We start from the raw sequence: 22,677 nt of genomic DNA, 5'->3' as shown, positions 1-22,677 counted from the left end.
GAGCTTCCAGGCTCCAGGGAGAAGCTTCCAGGCTTCCAGGGAGAAGCTTCCAGGCTTCCAGGAAGAAGCTTCCAGGCTTCCAGGGAGAAGCTTCCAGGCTTCCAGGGAGAAGCTTCCAGGCTTCCAGGGAGAAGCTTCCAGGCTTCCAGGGAGAAGCTCCAGGCTTCCAGGAAGAAGCTTCCAGGCTTCCAGGGAGAAGCTTCCCAGGCTTCCAGGGAGAAGCTTCCAGGCTTCCAGGAAGAAGCTTCCAGGCTTCCAGGAGAAGCTTCCAGGCTTCCAGGGAGAAGCTTCCAGGCTTCCAGGGAGAAGCTTCCAGGCTTCCAGGGAGAAGGCGTCCAGGCTTCCAGGGAGAAGCTTCCAGGCTTCCAGGGAGAAGCTTCCAGGCTTCCAGGGAGAGCTTCCAGGCTTCCCAGGGAGAAGCTTCCAGGCTTCAGGAGAAGCTTCCAGGCTTCCAGGGAGAAGCTTCCAGGCTTCCAGGGAGAAGCTTCCAGGGAGAAGCTTCCAGGCTTCCAGGGAGAAGCTTCCAGGCTTCCAGGGAGAAGCTTCAGGCTTCCAGGGAGAAGCTCCAGGCTTCCAGGGAGAAGCTTCCAGGCTTCCAGGGAGAAGCTTCCAGGCTTCCAGGGAGAAGCTTCCAGGCTCCAGGGAGAAGCTTCCAGGCTTCCAGGGAGAAGCTTTCACCTCTGAATCAAATATGTTTTTATTTATTCTCGTTCCACGTGTTATCTGAAAATGGAAAACGGCTTCAATTTCCGCCATTCAATCCAAATCTCCATGCAGCTGCGGTTTGGTCATCCCACTGCTGCCCAGCATGTCACGAGCGCAGCGGTTTTCATTAACTGATTGCATCAAGCACGGTTCCACCGTTCTCAATCAATCCGATATGCCCTTTGGGCGCCATATTTTTACATCCACTAAAATGGAACAAAATCAACATCGCAAGAATAGCATGCTGATTTGACATTTGTAGATAAATTGAATGCATGGCCTACTGCTGTGGGATAGGGGATAGACACTAACTCACCTCTCACTCCGTTGGAGAATCACCGACAGTCAGCAACGAAGAGGCTTTTATCCAAATTGGTTCTCTAGTTTTGAAAATTACACTTCGTTTGTGTTGAATTCTCCGTTCACGGCGCTGCTGTGACATTTACTGTGCACATATTTACGCGTCAAGCGCACGATCGTAATTTATTGTCAACCTCTTTCCCCAATGGCGCCACTGGCACAGTAATTTTCACCACAGTTTCAAAATCGGTTCGCGAAATGAAAAAACAAACTTTTGACGTTCGTCGCGAGCCAGCGAGGAACGAGAGAGTGACAGGCGCGGCATGGTTGCCCAAGGGGTGCGACACAAAGTGAATAATCTAGAATAAACTGCAAGCTGTTTACACCATAAATAAAAGTCAGTCATGGCTTGCCTTCGTATCGGAGGGCGGTTTGTTGATGCAGTTTGTTTTTTCCGGAAAGATGGATGTTGTAACGAACGATCCAACATGGAGGATGAGAGTTTTTCTTGGCACAAGCCTGATGGTGGGAGAGGGCGAATGGAATAAGCCTCGGATTTGCATTTGCATAATTTAAGGCTGCGCGATGCAACTGGTGATATGCAACCAACCAACTAACGGCTGCAATAAATAATGGCATCGCAGCGAAGAGCCAGATGTGGCATCTGTGCCGGAGAGGAGGCTTTGCATTTGCATTTTACTTTATTGTAGTTGTATGAGATTGGAAGTGTTTTGCTTCAAAGTGAATCATTCTCTGTTTAAGTTTTTTGTGATTTCCATGAAACATTTACAGTTTCTTATCGTCCCATTGGTTATGGGTTATAATGTTTCTACGTCTCAAAACTAAACTATCAAACTGTGACATAACTAACAATGACGAATAATAGGTGCTCTTGCTCTGGCTCTGGCTCTGGCTCTGGCTCTGGCTCTGACCTCTGGCTCTGGCTCTGGCTCTGGCTCTGGCTCTGGCTCTGGTTCTGGCTCTGGCTCTAGGTCTGGCTCTGGCTCTGATTGATTCGATTTCGATCGATTTCGATCGATTTCGATTCGATTTCGATTCGATTTCGATCGATTTCGATTCGATTTCGATTCGATTTCGATTCGATTCGATTCGATTTCGATTCGATTTCGATTCGATTTCGATTCGATTTCGATTCGATTTCGATTCGATTCATTCGATTCGATTCGATTTCGATTCGATTTCGATTCGATTTTCGATTCGATTTCGATTCGATTTCGATTCGATTTCGATTCGATTTCGATTCGATTTCGATTCGATTTCGATTCGATTTCGATTCGATTTCGATTCGATTTCGATTCGATTTCGATTCGATTTCGATTCGATTTCGATTCGATTTCGATTCGATTTCGATTCGATTTCGATTCGATTTCGATTCGATTTCGATTCGATTTCGATTCGATTTCGATTCGATTTCGATTCGATTTCGATTCGATTTCGATTCGATTTCGATTCGATTTCGATTCGATTTCGATTCGATTTCGATTCGATTTCGATTCGATTTTCGATTCGATTTCGATTCGATTTCGATTCGATTTCGATTCGATTTCGATTCGATTTCGATTCGATTTCGATTCGATTTCGATTCGATTTCGATTCGATTTCGATTCGATTTCGATTCGATTTCGATTCGATTTCGATCGATTTCGATTCGATTTCGATTCGATTTCGATTCGATTTCGATTCGATTCGATTCGATTTCGATCGATTTCGATTCGATTTCGATTCGATTTCGATTCGATTTCGATTCGATTTTCGATTCGATTTCGATTCGATTTCGATTCGATTTCGATTCGATTCGATTCGATTCGATTCGATTTCGATTCGATTTCGATTCGATTTCGATTCGATTTCGATTCGATTTCGATTCGATTTCGATTCGATTTCGATTCGATTTTCGATCGATTTCGATTCGATTTCGATTCGATTTCGATTCGATTCGATTCGATTTCGATTCGATTTCGATTCGATTCGATCGATTTCGATTCGATTTCATCGATTTCGATTCGATTCGATTCGATTTCGATTCGATTTCGATTCGATTTCGATTCGATTTCGATTCGATTTCGATTCGATTCGATTCGATTTCGATTCAATTTCGATTCGATTCGATTCGATTTCGATTCATTTCGATTCGATTTCGATTCGATTTCGATTCGATTTCGATTCGATTTCGATTCGATTTCGATTCGATTTCGATTCGATTTCGATTCGATTTCGATCGATTTCGATTCGATTCGATTCGATTTCGATTCGATTTCGATCGATTTCGATTCGATTTCGATCGATTTCGATTCGATTTCGATTCGATTTCGATTCGATTTCGATTCGATTTCGATTCGATTTCGATTCCAATCCATGGAAATCCATTTACCATCCAATAGACAATTCAATATCCCAATCCAATCCGAACCATCCAAATCCTTCCAAACCAATCCAAATCCATTGATTTTAATTTTCATTTATAATTTTACATTCATTTTCCATTCAAATCCATTTCTATCCATTCCATTTCATTCAAATTCATTCCAAAATTCAATCCAAATCCAATCCAAATCCAATCCAATCCAATCCAGATCCAATCAAAATCCAATCCAAATCCAATCCACCCAACAATCCAAATCCAATCCAAATTCAATCTAAATCCAATTTAAATTTAATCCAAATCCAATCCAATCCAATCCAAATCCATTCCAAATCCATTCCAAATCCAATCCAAATCCAATCCAAATCCAATCCAAATCCAATCCAAATCCAATCCAAATCCAATCCAAATCCAATCCAAATCCAAATCCAATCCAAATCCAATCCAAATCAATCAAATCCAATCAAATCCAATCCAAATCCAATCCAAATCCAATCCAAATCCAATCCAAATCCAATCCAAATCCAATCCAATCAATCCAAATCCAATCCAAATCCAATCCAAATCCAATCCAAATCCAATCCAAATCCAATCAAATCCAATCCAAATCCAATCCAAATCCAATCCAAATCCAATCCAAACCAATCCAAATCCAATCCAAACCAATCCAAATCCAATCCAAACCCAATCAAATCCAATCAAATCCAATCCAAATCAATCCAATCCAATCAAATCCAATCCAAATCCAATCCAAATCAAATCAAATCCAATCCAAATCCAATCCATATCCAATCCAAATCCAATCCAAATCCAATCCAAATCCAATTCTAATCTATCAATCCAAATCAGTCAGGTAAGCTTTCAGTTAACTGTCAAAGGATTAAAATTATGGTGCGACGAATATTCAAACACCTAGCCAACTATGATGCAATAAAAGTCATTTCATCACCATAACTTTCGCAAAAATTTAAACCTAATGCCTTTTTTTCTTTTTCCCATCTTCTCTCCCACAGTCACAGAAAAGGAAATTCGACAATGGTAAGCAGTCACGTTCCATTTCGTTTCGTACTCGATTCCCATCCATAATGACTGACTGTGCTCCCAGAAGGCGCTGTTCTGCCTCATGAGTACTTCCCCTGCGATGACAGCTGTCATCGCCCTCGGCCGTAGTGCTCGCGCGATGCGAGACCGACAGTCACATCTTAGCCGTTTGTCAAAAAACGGTGACAGCTGAACGAACCGACGACCAACCGACCGAAATTGAACACGGATAATGTCATTTTTCTCCTTTTGCTCTCATTTTTTATTCCATTTTATTTGTTACTGCTGCTGCCACCTGGGAAACGCCGTCGTCGCCTACTTGTATTTCCATGGAAATTACAACGACATCAACAACAAAAACGATGAAAACAACAACCCAAAGGCACAAAGGATTCCTTTCGGCGAAATTTATGTCCCGTCTTGGATTTGTGGAAGGAATTTGCTGTTCGTAGTCGGTCTCAGAGGGGCGTCCGGTCTCATCCTTTCGACTGGGAATTTTCAATTTGAATGTAGGGTTTGGACGGAACGTGAAAACTTAAAATTCAGTTTGAGTATCAATTCCTCTCGAAATTCAATATCAGTTTCTTACGGTGTCAAATGGAATTGAGTGTCAATCCCTCATGAAATTTAGTGTCCCTTCCTGACGAAATTCAGTATGTAAACTCTTGATGAAATTTCAAGTCAACTCCTGACGGGATTGAGTGTCAATAACTGAAGGAATTGAGTGTGAATTCCTCTTGGCATTGAGTGTCACTCCCTGACAAACATGGGTGTCAATTCCTGAAGAAATTGAATGTCAATCACTCATGAAATTGAGAGTCAATTTCTGAGGGATTTAAGTGTCAATTCCTAATGAATTAAGTGTCAATTCTCAATAGAATTGAGTGTCAATCATGAAATTGAGATGCAATTCCTCATGGAATTAAGTGTCAATTCCTCATGGCATTTCGTGTCAATTTCTCATGGAATTGAACCTCATTTCGCGACAAAATTCATTGTCTCAATTCTTGACGGAATTAAACTTCAATTTTTGACGGAATTTAGTGTCAATCCCTGCCAAAATCGAATGTCAATTCCCGAAATTCGACAGTTTCAATCGATGACAGCTTATCTAAATCGTTCCCACATCAAGATAAACGAAATCAATATTCTTCTGCGTCAGCGATTACATCAAAGTTCGCCTGTCGTTCCCCTCCACCCCCAGAAACCAACTATCTGATCAATTAACCTTGTTTTCATTCCACCCGGGTTACCACCGAAATCTAACCTCAAACTGCTGCTCCTTACTGCCTGCTACCGTCTACCGTCACCATCCATCGCCCAAAGGCATCCAAATCGGATCGAAAAGTCATGTTGTGGCTTGTGGTTTTACACCTGAGGAAAGAGCTCGAATCTCCTGCTCCTTCTCCTCCTCCTTCGCGTCCAACTCCGACAAAGTCTGGGCCCAGAACCCATCAGCAGTTTCGGAAACGCAAACTCTCACTTTCCAATCAACACACACACAAACACACAAGCGGTACTCTTGGGTGTTTGTGTTTCATCGTCATCATCGCTCGATAGAGGTGCTGCAATAGATATTCAATTGAACAGAAGAGTAATTTAAGCAGCTGCTTCAATAAAGAGAGTCGACGACAACCAACAACCAGGTGCTGGCGACGACCAGACGCGTCAGATGCGAACGTCAAACTTTGATCGGAATTTTGAAACTCCGACATGCGGTATTGCTGCGTTGGTTGGCAGTCTAGTTTTCATCGGCAGATACCTCTAGCTACCTAGCTGCCTTTGATGGAAAATAGTTGCCTCTGTTGTTGGGTATACGAAGTTGAGGGAATTCTCTTGTTTTTGTCGGCATAAGTCAGTGCCAGCGACGACGGATTCCGTGAATTCCATGAGGGAACTTCTTTGATTAGTTTTAGGCTAAATTTAGCACGTCAGGATTGATTCACGTTTTACAGTACAAGCTGGATGCGAGTTGAATCACGATTTTGGAAAACTCTTCAAGAGATTTGACTATTTTGGTGCTATCCAGCCTTATACGTTAATTATAAAACGACGAGGGGTGATTTGATTTTGACGTTCCTTGCTTCAAAAATTTATATCTTCTTCTAAGTAAGCATCCCTATTTGGTTTGAATATCAATCCCGACAGGAATTGACTCTCAATTCCACCAAGAATTGACTCTCAATTCCACCAAGAATTGACTCTCAATTCCGCCAGGAATTGTCTCTCAATTCCGCCAGGAATTGTCTCTCAATTCCGTCAGGAATTGACTCCCAATTCCGTCAGGAATTGACTCTCAATTCCATCAGTAATTGACACTCAATTCCGTCAGGAATTGACACTCAATTCCGTCAGGAATTGACACTCAATTCCGTCAGGAATTGACACTCAATTCCGTCAGGAATTGACACTCAATTCGGTTAGGAATTGACACTCAATTCCGTCAGGAATTGACACTCAATTCCGTCAGGAATTGACACTCAATTCCGTCAGGAATTGACACTCAATTCCGTCAGGAATTGACACTCAATTCCGTCAGGAATTGACACTCAATTCCGTCAGGAATTGACACTCAATTCCGTCAGGAATTGACACTCAATTCCGTCAGGAATTGACACTCAATTCCGTCAGGAATTGACACTCAATTCCGTCAGGAATTGACTCTCAATTCCGTCAGGAATTGACTCTCAATTCCGTCAGGAATTGACTCTCAATTCCGTCAGGAATTGACTCTCAATTCCGTCAGGAATTGACACTCAATTCCGGCAGGATTTGACACTCAATTCCGTCAGGAATTGACACTCAATTCCGTCAGGAATTGACACTCAATTTCGTCAGGAATTGACTCTCAATTCCGTCAGGAATTGACTCTCAATTCCGTCAGGAATTGACTCTCAATTCCGTCAGGAATTGACTCTCAATTCCGTCAGAAATTGACTCTCAATTTCGTCAGAAATTGACTCTCAATTCGGTTAGGAATTGACTCTTAATTCCGTCAGGAATTGACTCTTAATTCCGTCAGGAATTGACTCTTAATTCCGTCAGGAATTGACTTTTAATTCCGTCAGGAATTGACTCTCAATTCCTTCAGAAATTGACTCTCAATTCCTTCAGAAATTGACTCTCAATTTCACTAGGAATAGACTCTCAATTCCGTAAGGAATTGACTCTCAATTCCGTCAGGGATTGACTTTTAATTCCGTCAGGAATTGACTCTCAATTCCGTCATGAATTGACTCACAATTCCGTCAGGAAATAAATCTCAATTCCGTCAGGAATGGACCCAATTCCGTCAGGAATTGACTCAATTCCGTCAGGAATTGACTCAATTCCGTCAGGAATTGACTCTTAATTCCGTCAGGAATTGTGTGTGGTACTGAATCTGCATTGTTATTCGACTAGACTTCCAATGCACTCCAGTAGTACATGGTCTGCCAAATGCATATCAAGCAATCTAGTAGGCGTGCAAAACTGCCGTCGCGTCACTACTTCGTGAACGTCAAAGTGTAAACACAAGTTACTTCCTGGGGGCACCCACTTGTCCACAATAATTCTAAGCTCCACAAATTGTCTCTTAATTCCGTCAGGAATTGACTCTCAATTCCGTCAGGAATTGTCTCTCAATTCCGCCAGGAATTGTCTCTCAATTCCGTCAGGAATTGACTCCCAATTCCGTCAGGAATTGACTCTCAATTCCATCAGTAATTGACACTCAATTCCGTCAGGAATTGACTCTCAATTCCGACAGGAATTGACTCTCAATTCCGACAGGAATTGACTCTCAATTCCGTCAGGAATTGACACTCAATTCCGTCAGGAACTGACACTCAATTCCGTCAGGAATTGACACTCAATTCCGTCAGGAAATGACACTCAACTCCGTCAGGAATTGGCACTCAATTCCGTCAGAAAATGACACTCAATTCCGTCAGGAATTGACACTCACTTCCGACAGGAATTGACACTCAATTCCATCAGGAATTGATACTCAATTCCATCACGAATTGATACTCAATTCCATCACGAATTGATACTCAATTCCGCCAGAAATTGATATTCAATTCCATCATGAATTGACTCTCAATTCCGACATGAATTGACTCTCAATTCCGACAGGAATTGACTCTCAATTCCAACAGGAACTGACTCTCAATTCCAACAGGAATTGACTCTCAATTCCTACAGGAATTGACTCTCAATTCCGACAGGAATTGACTCTCAATTCCGACAGGAATTGACTCTCAATTCCGACAGGAATTGACTCTCAATTCCGGCAGGAATTGACTCTCAATTCCGGCAGGAATTGACTCTCAATTCCGGCAGGAATTGACTCTCAATTCCGGCAGGAATTGACTCTCAATTTCGGCAGGAATTGACTCTCAATTCCGGCAGGAATTGACTCTCAATTTCGGCAGGAATTGACTCTCAATTCCGGCAGGAATTGACTCTCAATTTCGGCAGGAATTGACTCTCAATTCCGGCAGGAATTGACTCTCAATTCCGACAGGAATTGACTCTCAATTCCGGCAGGAATTGACTCTCAATTCCAACAGGAATTGACTCTCAATTCCAACAGGAATTGACTCTCAATTCCGACAGGAATTGACTCTCAATTCCAACATGAATTGACTCTCAATTCCAACAGGAATTGACTCTCAATTCCAACAGGAATTGACTCTCAATTCCAACAGGAATTGACTCTCAATTCCAACAGGAATTGACTCTCAATTCCGACAGGAATTGACTCTCAATTCCGACAGGAATTGACTCTCAATTCCGGCAGGAATTGACTCTCAATTCCGGCAGGAATTGACTCTCAATTCCGGCAGGAATTGACTCTCAATTCCGGCAGGAATTGACTCTCAATTCCGGCAGGAATTGACTCTCAATTCCGGTAGGAATTGACTCTCAATTCCGGCAGGAATTGACTCTCAATTCCGGCAGGAATTGACTCTCAATTCCGGCAGGAATTGACTCTCAATTCCAACAGGAATTGACTCTCAATTCCAACAGGAATTGACTCTCAATTCCAACAGGAATTGACTCTCAATTCCGACAGGAATTGACACTCAATTCCGACAGGAATTGACACTCAATTCCGACAGGAATTGACACTCAATTCCGACAGGAATTGACACTCAATTCCGGCAGGAATTGACACTCAATTCCGGCAGGAATTGACACTCAATTCCGGCAGGAATTGACACTCAATTCCGGCAGGAATTGACACTCAATTCCGGCAGGAATTGACACTCAATTCCGGCAGGAATTGACACTCAATTCCGGCAGGAATTGACACTCAATTCCGGCAGGAATTGACACTCAATTCCGGCAGGAATTGACACTCAATTCCGGCAGGAATTGACACTCAATTCCGGCAGGAATTGACACTCAATTCCGGCAGGAATTGACACTCAATTCCGGCAGGAATTGACACTCAATTCCGGCAGGAATTGACACTCAATTCCGGTAGGAATCGACACTCAATTCCGGCAGGAATTGACACTCATTCCGGCAGGAATTGACACTCAATTCCGGCAGGAATTGACACTCAATTCCGGCAGGAATTGACACTCAATTCCGGTAGGAATTGACACTCAATTCCGGCAGGAATTGACACTCAATTCCGGCAGGAATTGACACTCAATTCCGGCAGGAATTGACACTCAATTCCGGCAGGAATTGACACTCAATTCCGGCAGGAATTGACACTCAATTCCGGTTATAATTGTCACTCAATTCCGGCAGAAATTGACACTCAATTCCGGCGGAATTGAGAGTCAATTCCTGGCGGAATTGAGTGTCAAGTCCTGACGGAATTGAATGTCAATTCCGTGAGGAATTGACTCTCAATTCCGTCAGGAATTGACTCTCAATTCCGTCAGGAATTGACTCTCAATTCCGTCAGGACTTGACTCTCAATTCCGTGAGGAATTGACTCTCAATTCCGTGAGGAATTGACTCTCAATTCCGTGAGGAATGAACTCTCAATTCCGTCAGGAATTGACGCTCAATTCCGTCAGGAATTGACACTCAATTCCGTCAGGAATTGACACTCAATTCCGTCAGGAATTGACTCTCAATTCCATCAGGAATTGACATTCAATTCCGTCAGGAATTGACCCTCAATTCCGTCAGGAATTGACCCTCAATTCCGTCAGGAATTGACCCTCAATTCCGTCAGGAATTGACCCTCAATTCCGTCAGGAATTGACCCTTAATTCCGTCAGGAATTGACCCTCAATTCCGTCAGGAATTGACCCTCAATTCCGTCAGGAATTGACCCTCAATTCCGTCAGGAACTTAGACTCTCAATTCCGTCAGGAATTGACTCTCAATTCCGACAGGAATCGACTCTAAATTCCGTCAAGGATTGACTCTCAATTCCGTCAGGAATTGACTCTCAATTCCGATAGGAATTGACTCTCAATTCCGTCAGGAATTGATTCTCAATTCCGACAGGAATCGACTCTAAATTCCGTCAAGGATTGACTCTCAATTCCGTCAAGGATTGACTCTCAATTCCGTCAGGAATTGACTCTTAATTCCGTCAGCAATTGACTCTCAATTCCGTCAGGAATTGAATCTCAATTCCGTCAGGAATTGACTCTCAATTCTGTCAGGAATTGACTCTCAATTCCGTCAGGAATTGACTCTTAATTCCGTCAGGAATTGACTCTCAATTCCGTCAGGAATTGACTCTCAATTCCGTCAGGAATTGACTCTCAATTCCGTCAGGAATTGACTCTCAATTCCGTCAGGAATTGACTCTCAATTCCGTCAGGAGTTGACTCTCAATTCCGTCAGGAATTGACTCTTAATTCCGACAGGAATTGACTCTCAACTCCGTTTGGAATTGACTCTGAATTCCGTCAGGAATTGACTCTCAATTCCGTCAGGAATTGACACACAATTCCGTTAGGAATAGACACACAATTCCGTCAGGAATTGACACACAATTTCGTCATGAATTGACACACAATTCCGTCAGGAATTGACACACAATTTCGTCAGGAATTGGCTATCAATTCCGTCAGGAGTTGACTCTCAATTCCGTCAGAAGTTGACTCTCAATTCCGTTAAGAATTGACACACAATTCCGTCAGGAATTGACACACAATTCCGTCAGCAATTGACTCCCAATTCCGTCAGGAATTGACATTCAATTCCGTCAGGAATTGACTCCCAATTCCGTCAGGAATTGACTCTCAATTCCGTCAGGAATTGACTCCCAATTCTGTCAGGAATTGACTCCTAATTTCGTCAGGAATTGACTCCCAAATCTGTCAGGAATTGACACTCAATTCCGTCAGGAATTGACTCCCAATTCCGTCAGGAATTGACTCCCAATTCCGTCAGGAATTGACTCTCAATTCCGTCAGGAATTGACTCTCAATTCCGTCAGGAATTGACTCCCAAATCCGTCAGGAATTGGCTCCCAAATCCGTCAGGAATTGACCCCCAATTCCGTCAGAAATTGACTCCCAATTCCGTCAGGAATTGACTCCCATTTCCGTCAGCAATCGACTCCCAATTCCGTCAGGAATTGACTCTCAATTCCGTCAGGAATTGACTCTCAATTCCGTCAGGAATTCACTCTCAATTCCGTCAGGAATTGACTCTCAATTCCGTCAGGAATTGACTCTCCATTCCGTCAGGAATTGACTCTCAATTCCGTCAGGAATTGGCTCTCAATTCCGTCAGGAATTGACTCTCAATTCCGTCTGGAACTGATGGAATAGACTCTCAATTCCGTCAGGAATTGACACTCAATCCGTCAGAAATTGACTCTCAATTCCGTCAGGAATTGACTCCCAATTTCGTCAGGAATTGACTTTCAATTCCGTCAGGAATTGGCTCCCAAATCCATCAGGAATTGACTCTCAATTCCGTCAGCAATTGACTCCCAATTCCGTCAGGAATTGACACTCAATTCCGTCAGGAATTGACTCTCCATTCTGTCAGGAATTGACTCTCAATTCCGTCAGGAATTGATTCTCAATTCCGTCAGGAATTGACTCTCAATTCCGTCAGGAACTGATGGAATAGACTCTCAATTCCGTCAGGAATTGACACTTTATTCCGTCAGAAATTGACCCTCAATTCCGTCAGGAATTGACTCTCAATTCCGTCAGGAATTGACTCTCAATTCCGACAGGAATCGACTCTAAATTCCGTCAAGGATTGACTCTCAATTTCGTCAGGAATTGACTCTTAATTCCGTCAGCAATTGACTCTCAATTCCGTCAGGAATTGAATCTCAATTCCGTCAGGAATTGACTCTCAATTCTGTCAGGAATTGACTCTCAATTCTGTCAGGAATTGACTCTCAATTCCGTCAGGAATAGACTCTTAATTCCGTCAGGAATTCACTCTCAATTCCGTCAGGAATTTACTCTTAATTCCGTCAGGAATTAACTCTCAATTCCGTCAGGAATTGACTCTCAATTCCGTCAGGAATTGACTCTCAATTTCGTCAAGAATTGACTATCAATTCCGTCAGGAATTGACTCTCAATTCCGTCAGGAATTGACTCTCAATTCCGTCAGGAATTGACTCTTAATTCCATCAGGAATTGACTCTCAATTCCGTCTGGAATTGACTCTTAATTCCGTCAGGAATTGACACACAATTTCGTCAGGAATTGACACACAATTTCGTCAGGAATTGACACACAATTCCGTCAGGAATTGACACACAATTTCGTCAGGAATTGGCTATCAATTCCGTCAGGAATTGGCTCTTAATTCCGTCAGGAATTGAATCTCAATTCCGTCAGGAATTGACTCTCAATTCCGTCAGGAATTCACTCTCAATTCCGTCAGGAATTGACTCTCAATTCCGTCAGGAATTTACTCTCAATTCCGTCAGGAATTGACTCTCAATTCCGTCAGGAATTGACTCTTAATTCCATCAGGAATTGACTCTCAATTCCGTCTGGAATTGACTCCTAATTCCGTCAGGAATTGACTCTCAATTCCGTCAGGAATTGACACACAATTCCGTTAGGAATAGACACACAATTCCGTCAGGAATTGACACACAATTTCGTCAGGGATTGACACACAATTCCGTCAGGAATTGACACACAATTTCGTCAGGAATTGGCTATCAATTCTGTCAGGAATTGACTCTCAATGCCGTCAGGAATTGATTCTCAATTCCGTCAGGAGTTGACTCTCAATTCCGTCAGGAATTGACTCTCAATTTCATCAGGAATTGACTCTCAATTCCGATAGGAATTGACTCTCAATTCCGTCAGGAATTGACTCTCAATTCCGACAGGAATCGACTCTAAATTCCGTCAAGGATTGACTCTCAATTCCGTCAGGAATTGACTCTTAATTCCGTCAGCAATTGACTCTCAATTCCGTCAGGAATTGAATCTCAATTCCGTCAGGAATTGACTCTCAATTCTGTCAGGAATTGACTCTCAATTCCGTCAGGAATAGACTCTTAATTCCGTCAGGAATTCACTCTCAATTCCGTCAGGAATTGACACACAATTCCGTTAGGAATAGACACACAATTCCGTCAGGAATCAACTCTCAATTCCGTCAGGAATTTACTCTCAATTCCGTCTGGAATTGACTCTCAATTCCGTCAGGAATTGACTCGTAATTCCATCAGGAATTGACTCTCAATTCCGTCTGGAAATGACTCTTAATTCCGTCAGGAATTGACTCTCAATTCCGTCAGGAATTGACACACAATTCCGTCAGGAATTGACACACAATTTCGTCAGGAATTGGCTATCAATTCTGTCAGGAATTGACTCTCAATTCCGTCAGGAATTGATTCTCAATTCCGTCAGGAGTCGACTCTCAATTCCGTCAGGAATTGACTCTCAATTCCATCAGGAATTGACTCTCAATTCCGATAGGAATTGACTCTCAATTTCGTCAGGAATTGACTCTCAATTCCGACAGGAATCGACTCTAAATTCCGTCAAGGATTGACTCTCAATTCCGTCAGGAATTGACTCTCAATTCCGATAGGAATTGACTCTCAATTCCGTCAGGAATTGACTCTCAATTCCGACAGGAATCGACTCTAAATTCCGTCAAGGATTGACTCTCAATTCCGTCAAGGATTGACTCTCAATTCCGTCAGGAATTGACTCTTAATTCCGTCAGCAATTGACTCTCAATTCCGTCAGGAATTGAATCTCAATTCCGTCAGGAATTGACTCTCAATTCTGTCAGGAATTGACTCTCAATTCCGTCAGGAATTGACTCTTAATTCCGTCAGGAATTGACTCTCAATTCCGTCAGGAATTGACTCTCAATTCCGTCAGGAATTGACTCTCAATTCCGTCAGGAGTTGACTCTCAATTCCGTCAGGAATTGACTCTTAATTCCGACAGGAATTGACTCTCAATTCCGTTTGGAATTGACTCTGAATTCCGTCAGGAATTGACACACAATTCCGTTAGGAATAGACACACAATTCCGTCAGGAATTGACACACAATTTCGTCAGGAATTGACACACAATTCCGTCAGGAATTGACACACAATTTCGTCAGGAATTGGCTATCAATTCCGTCAGGAGTTGACTCTCAATTCCGTCAGAAGTTGACTCTCAATTCCGTTAAGAATTGACACACAATTCCGTCAGGAATTGACACACAATTCCGTCAGGAATTGGCTCCCAAATCCGTCAGGAATTGACTCTCAATTCCGTCAGCAATTGACTCCCAATTCCGTCAGGAATTGACATTCCATTCCGTCAGGAATTGACTCCCAATTCTGTCAGGAATTGACTCCTAATTTCGTCAGGAATTGACTCCCAAATCTGTCAGGAATTGACACTCAATTCCGTCAGGAATTGACTCCCAATTCCGTCAGGAATTGACTCCCAATTCCGTCAGGAATTGACTCTCAATTCCGTCAGGAATTGACTCTCAATTCCGTCAGGAATTGACTCCCAAATCCGTCAGGAATTGGCTCCCAAATCCGTCAGGAATTGACCCCCAATTCCGTCAGAAATTGACTCCCAATTCCGTCAGGAATTGACTCCCATTTCCGTCAGCAATCGACTCCCAATTCCGTCAGGAATTGACTCTCAATTCCGTCAGGAATTGACTCTCATTTCCGTCAGGAATTGACTCTCAATTCCGTCAGGAATTGACTCTCCATTCCGTCAGGAATTGACTCTCAATTCCGTCAGGAATTGGCTCTCAATTCCGTCAGGAATTGACTCTCAATTCCGTCTGGAACTGATGGAATAGACTCTCAATTCCGTCAGGAATTGACACTCAATCCGTCAGAAATTGACTTTCAATTCCGTCAGAAATTGACTCTCAATTCCGTCAGGAATTGACTCCCAATTTCGTCAGGAATTGACTTTCAATTCCGTCAGGAATTGGCTCCCAAATCCATCAGGAATTGACTCTCAATTCCGTCAGCAATTGACTCCCAATTCCGTCAGGAATTGACACTCAATTCCGTCAGGAATTGACACTCAATTCCGTCAGGAATTGACTCTCCATTCCGTCAGGAATTGACTCTCAATTCCGTCAGGAATTGATTCTCAATTCCGTCAGGAATTGACTCTCAATTCCGTCAGGAACTGATGGAATAGACTCTCAATTCCGTCAGGAATTGACACTTTATTCCGTCAGAAATTGACCCTCAATTCCGTCAGAAATTGACTCTCTATTCCGTCAGGAGTTGACTCTCAATTCCGTCAGGAATTGGCTCCCAAATCCGTCAGGAATTGACTCCCAATTCCGTCAGCAATTGACTCCCAATTCCGTCAGGAATTGACTCTCAATTCCGTCAGGAATCGATACTCATTTCCAGTCAGTAGAGGGATAACATTCCCAAATCGATTCCTCATTCCAATCGAATCCCGTGTAGCACGCAGAAACAATAAACCCCTTGTCGGCATCCATCATTCCGGGGGCGGCAATAAATATAGCACGGCGTAAATGGTCTGTCGGACACAAAGTGCCCCGCCCACTCCAGATCCCAAATTGCCAACTCCGCACTAAATCCACCACACTGGAACAAGCCAATCGCCTTCCGAGAGCCATTTTCAGTCGGACTTCCTCTCACCCACTGACAGGCGGACTGCCACCGTTGGTTGTTTGCGTGACAAACGACTACTGTGGCGAGGGGTGCGACAGTGGCGGCTTGCGTAACACATAAATCTGCACACATTGCCGGCGGAGTTGGATAGACCACCGTTCCTTTCCTCGAAATGGTTTCAAATAAACACAGAAATCTTCCGGATTCGAGGTGGTCCGGTGTGACATTCCTTTCTTCGTTTGTTTTGGTTGAGTCCAAGTGATTTCGGTTGGGGCTCCTTTGTCTTGAGAGAAGCGTGGCAACGAAAGCAGAGCTGATGCCGACAATTTCATCAACGCCTGCTTTGTGCTGGAAGGGGTTTGACAAGTATTATTCGAGATATGGTTATTCATGGTAGCGGGCCATGGCCTATAAGGTATACATTAGTATGGGACAAATATCAAATCCTCGCTCCAGTCGACTTTTTAGATCCCATTTAGGTCCCATATGAACTGTGCAAAATTTCAGCGCAATCGGTGAAACTATAATTTAGCGCAAGCGGTTCAAAGTTTTCATAGGGTTTACTATGGGAAAAGTTACACTTTCAGATAAAAAATCCCAGAGGGCGTCCCTTGCCTCCTTAATTCAAATCGATCAATGTTTCTTGTAGAAAAATCAATTATGAAACTCTCCTTCGAAGACTGCAAAACAATTGTATGCTTGTGGAAAAAGTTATTGATTTATTATCGATTAGTGATTCAATGAACGACTTTTTGTTTTGTTTTATTAGCAGCACTGTAGCTGCTGCCTTGGCTGCTGCTTTTTCAGGGGGTGGTGATGCCTCCCGCCACCCCATGCAACAACGACAGCAGCAGTGCTGCTGATAAAATAAAATAAAAAGCCGTTCGTTGGATCACTAATCGGTAATAAATCAATAACTTTTTCCACAAGCATCCAATTGTTTTGCGGTCTTCGAAAGAAAGTTTCATAATTGATTTTTCTACAAGAAACATTGATCGATTTGAATTAAGGAGACAAGGGACGACCTCTGAGATTTTTTATCTGAAAGTGTAACTTTTCCCATAGTAAATCCTATGAAAACTTTGAACCGCTTGCGCTAAATTATAGTTTCACCGATTGCGCTGAAATTTTGCACAGTTCATATGGGACCTAAATGGGATCTAAAAAGTCGACTGGAGCGAGGATTTATTTTTTCCATACAAGCGTGTACCATACTAGTATACATATAAGGTAAACCTAATTTTAACATTCATTATCAGATAACTAACGCCTCGACATGACGGCAGACCTTGACAGGTATATAAGAGATAAGCCAAAATTTGTTGAAATTACCCAGCTTAGCATAATTTTCCTAAAACTATTCTAAAAGCGTTCTTCTGTACACTCCTTATACAAATAGGAGGTATAGGAGGTCCTACAGAGATTAGTCTAGGAGTTTCTTCAGGAATTCTTTGTCAAGTTCAAGAATTCGAACAATCAGTGCTTCCTGTAGAATTCCATTCAGAGATTTCTCTTGGCGTTTCTTCGCTGTGGACAGTTTTTACTGTCGCCATGAGACAGAAGTTCTTACAAAAGTAAGGGTGTGGCCTGTCACAATAGATCTAACAAATGGTCGTAGTGACTTAGATACCCAACAAGGAATAAAAAAAGGTGCGGTCATCCGGACGCGCTGTGGACTGTTTTACTGTCGCCATGAGACAGAATTTTTTACAAAATTAAGAGTGCGGTCTTCCGGATGCACTGTGAACTGAGACAGAATTTGTTACAAAAGCTTATTTTAAAACTACCTGTTTTGCTGATTTCACATTAATTGACTTCTTTAACGATGTTGAGATAATTCTATATTCTGAATCTAAATGTCAAACTGAGATAAAATCCAAATGTTCATGAATTTTGGAGCCCGGAAGCCTATTTAAAAATCAATTTGAAGTTTGTATGAGAGCAATTTGACGAATAACCCCTCGTCGCAGTTTGTACTGAGCGGAGCTGTCGAACAGTTGCCCAGCTGTCAAAAGGTGATTTCAAAAAATCTCTTTGAAATTGATTTTAGGTACCAAAATAAGATCCTAAAAATCTGAAAAAAATCTTAGTGGCTCAGAAAAAAGTGCTCTTATAAAATCAAAAAATCAATACATTTTTCATAATTAAAAAACCCAAATAACATGGTCACGAAGCTGGGACTGTCAATAAAAGTTCAATTATTGAATTGAAAAAACTTCTCAGAATAAAATAAAAAATATACTGATTTTAAGCTATTTATTTATACTTAAAAATAGTATACTCTTACAGCCTGCGCTGCACGCTGCTGTCTGTCTGTCTGTCTGTCTGTCTGTCTGTCTGTCTGTCTGTCTGTCTGTCTGTCTGTCTGTCTGTCTGTCTGTCTGTCTGTCTGTCTGTCTGTCTGTCTGTCTGTCTGTCTGTCTGTCTGTCTGTCTGTCTGTCTGTCTGTCTGTCTGTCTGTCTGTCTGTCTGTCTGTCTGTCTGTCTGTCTGTCTGTCTGTCTGTCTGTCTGTCTGTCTGTCTGTCTGTCTGTCTGTCTGTCTGTCTGTCTGTCTGTCTGTCTGTCTGTCTGTCTGTCTGTCTGTCTGTCTGTCTGTCTGTCTGTCTGTCTGTCTGTCTGTCTGTCTGTCTGTCTGTCTGTCTGTCTGTCTGTCTGTCTGTCTGTCTGTCTGTCTGTCTGTCTGTCTGTCTGTCTGTCTGTCTGTCTGTCTGTCTGTCTGTCTGTCTGTCTGTCTGTCTGTCTGTCTGTCTGTCTGTCTGTCTGTCTGTCTGTCTGTCTGTCTGTCTGTCTGTCTGTCTGTCTGTCTGTCTGTCTGTCTGTCTGTCTGTCTGTCTGTCTGTCTGTCTGTCTGTCTGTCTGTCTGTCTGTCTGTCTGTCTGTCTGTCTGTCTGTCTGTCTGTCTGTCTGTCTGTCTGTCTGTCTGTCTGTCTGTCTGTCTGTCTGTCTGTCTGTCTGTCTGTCTGTCTGTCTGTCTGTCTGTCTGTCTGTCTGTCTGTCTGTCTGTCTGTCTGTTTGTCTGTCTGTCTGTCTGTCTGTCTGTCTGTCTGTCTGTCTGTTTTTTTCTTTTTTTTTTTTTTTTTTTTTTACTTGGTGGTAAAGCCTTTCTGCCTTCCCGACACGCGTTCGATAAGCATGACCAGTGCTACCGATTTCGTCCATCGCGTGCCAGTTCGTGAGGGACTCAGAACAGAGAAGAGAACTCTGAACCCTACGCCTCTAACCTCCACCAAGGTCTACAGTGCCTGCTTCCCCCGGATTCCACTAGAAGCGACTACTTCGGGGGGGCTGTGCTCATGCACTTCACTTGTTATCAGGCATAGCTAGTCACGCTAGATCGCTGACTTTATCTCCGACATAACTGCTTCGCTCTCATGAGCTTTATCTTAATCACATAGCTTTAACTGCTGCGCTCTCGTGAGCTTTGTCATACTACTGCTGCTCTCCAAGTTGACCAGTGGAATGCCGAGGTCAGTTCGGCAATGCCAATTGGAGGGTGGCTATTCTACTTCGGGTGGCTTTCTCGCTGCGTTCGTTGACCTTTTCCTGGGCGAACCGGTTGAGTGCCGAGGTCGGTCCGGCGATTCCGGTTGGAGGGTGACTTCCGGTTCGCTGGCGCCCCGACGACTCGAACCCGGTTGATTCGACGTAGTTTCTTGCGACTCAGCGTAGTCCCCGGCGGTGGAGCTAGCTTACTCCGACGGAGAGTTCTCCGGCGGTAGAATATCTCCCGAAACCGTTGTTCGCGTTGCGTATTCTTTCGATGTTGATTGGCAGGGTGTCGAAGTCGGTCCGGCGATTCCGGTTGGAGGATGGCTTCCGGTACGCTGGCGCTCCGACGACCCGAACCAGTGGTTTTCCACGAACGCTGATTACTCAGATAGTCCCCGGCGGTGAATCTATCCTACTCCGACGAAGAGTTCCCCGGCGATGGAAGATCTTCCGAACCGATACTTCCCAGATCGGTGCCGAGGTCGGTCCTGCGATTCCGGTTGGAGGGTGACTTCCGGTTCACAGGCGCCCCGGTTCACTGGTGCTTCTCGCGACATACTCGTCCTAGTCCCCGGCGGTGGAGCTAGCCTACTCCGACGGAGAGTTCCCCGGCGATGGAAGTTCTCCCGAACACGGTGGTTTGATCCCGACCAGTCAGGTGCCGAGGTCGGTTCGATGATTCCGGTTGGAGGGTGGCTTCCGGTTCACCGGCGCCCCGACGACCCAAGACCAGAGCGTTACGACTACTCGGACTAGTCCCCGACGGTGGACCTAGCCTACTCCGATCGCGATCCGATGCCCTTTGGTCTTCACGCCATTTCCGCTGCAGTGACGACAGGATCTGTCCCACAGCCCTGTTCACCGCATTCCAGGTGCTTTCTTCCCGACACATTCGTTCTACAATGTTGTCGGGGCTAAGGCTTGTGGTACTCTCCGCTAACATCCCGTCTCGTGCTGCCCTGAATCTGGGACAGTGGAAAAGCACGTGCTCTGGTGTCTCCTCATTACTCGGGCATGCTGGGCAAAGTGGGGACTCTGCGTGCCCGAATCGATGCAGGTACTTCCGGAAACATCCGTGGCCTGACAAGAACTGTGTCAGGTGAAAGTTGACCTCCCCGTGTTTCCTATCCAACCAGGTTGAAACGTTCGGAATGAGCCGATGGGTCCATCTACCGTTTTCAGCGTTATCCCACTGCTGTTGCCACTTTCTTACGGTGTCAGCTCGGGCTCTTCTTCGGACTCCTGATATGCCTCTATCTCTATAGCACTCGTTTTCTTCCTCGAGTAGAAGATCTATGGGAATAGTTCCGGCTATCACGTAGACTGCTTCTGACGAAATTGTACGGTACGCACTGCATACTCGCATGGCCATCAACCTGAACGTACTGTTCAGCCGAGATCTGTTCCTCCTTGTCTGTAGTGCCGTCACCCACGCAGGCGCTGCGTATCGGAGCACCGATGTGGACACACTTGCCAGTAGTCGCTTCTTGCTACTGCTGATCGCTGAGTTGTTGGGCATGATCCGAGATAGTGCCGAAATCACCTTTGCAGCCCTTTCACACGCGTAGTCGACGTGACTATTAAAGTTTAGCCTATCGTCTAACATAACTCCCAGGTGTCTCACATTCCGCTTCGATTCGATGATGCACTCTCCGACCGAAATTCTCGCCTGTTGTACCGCCTTTCGGTTGCTTATCAAAACCATCTCGGTCTTGTGATGAGCTAGGGCCAGCTTTTTCCCCCGCATCCAGTTTTCGACAACATCTATCGCCTCCGTGGCGAGCACTTCTACTTCCTCCAATGATTCACCGATCACTAGGAGCGCCACGTCGTCCGCGAAACCGATAATCTTCACGCCCCTGGGGAGGCGCAGCTTCAGTACTTCGTCATACATAGCATTCCAGAGGGTCGGACCGAGAATGGATCCCTGGGGAACTCCCGCTGTTATGGTTTTACTTCTTCTCCCGTTGTCAGTATCGTAGATCAATGTCCGATTCTGAAAATAGCTGCTCATAATGCTACAGAGGTACTCGGGAACTCTCAGTTTGTGCAGCGCATCGGCGATTGCAACCCAACTAGCACTGTTGAACGCATTTTTCACGTCCAGCGTGATCACTCCGCAGTAGCGGTTACCTCTTCTCTTTTGATTTTGCGCCGTCTGCATTGCTTCCACGACCGTTCGGATGGCATCGACAGTGGATCTACCCCTCCGGAAGCCAAACTGCATATCGGACAGGCCGTGCTCTCCTTCCGTGTATTTTGTGAGCCTGTTGAGGATCACTCTTTCCAGCACTTTGCCGACAGTATCCAACAGGCAGATTGGCCTGTATGCTGAAGGATCTCCAGGAGGCTTCCCTGGTTTCGGCAGTAGCACAAGATTTTGGCGCTTCCATATGTCGGGGAAGTTGCCATCATTGATACACCTTTGAAACGTAATCCTAAATAGTTCCGGGTTCGTTAGGATTGCTGTTCGCACCGCTACGTTCGGGATACCGTCTGGTCCCGGAGCCTTCTTTGTTTTAAGAGCTTTTGCTATTGTTATCAGCTCCTCGTTGGTTATTCGAGCTTCCGCTTCCTGATCCTCCTGAGCACCGTACGGTGTGGGTGGCCAACCCGTCAGTTCGTGCTGCGGAAATAGCGCGTCTACGATGGCTTTCATCTTCTCCGGACACCTTTCCGGTGGTATAGCTGGTCCCCTTATTTTCGCCATGGCTACTCTGTAGG

The 22,677-nt window shown here is 44.2% G+C and overlaps 1 long non-coding RNA gene across 1 annotated transcript in view; it reads left to right on the top strand.

Moving 5' to 3' along the window:
* Positions 1 to 4,826, top strand: part of LOC134284960 (uncharacterized) — a 241,904-nt gene extending 237,078 nt beyond the window's left edge. Inside the window, exons 2-3 of the long non-coding RNA XR_009996031.1 lie at positions 4,402 to 4,426; positions 4,812 to 4,826. This is a non-coding gene — a long non-coding RNA (uncharacterized LOC134284960). The remainder of the gene's footprint in view (positions 1 to 4,401; positions 4,427 to 4,811) is intronic.
* The last annotated feature ends 17,851 nt before the right edge of the window (positions 4,827 to 22,677 follow it).

This window comes from Aedes albopictus, chromosome 1, assembly GCF_035046485.1.
Source record: "Aedes albopictus strain Foshan chromosome 1, AalbF5, whole genome shotgun sequence".
NCBI lineage: Eukaryota > Metazoa > Arthropoda > Insecta > Diptera > Culicidae > Aedes > Aedes albopictus.
Note: the sequence above shows the minus strand (reverse complement) of the source record. Positions and strands in the feature narration are given on the sequence as shown.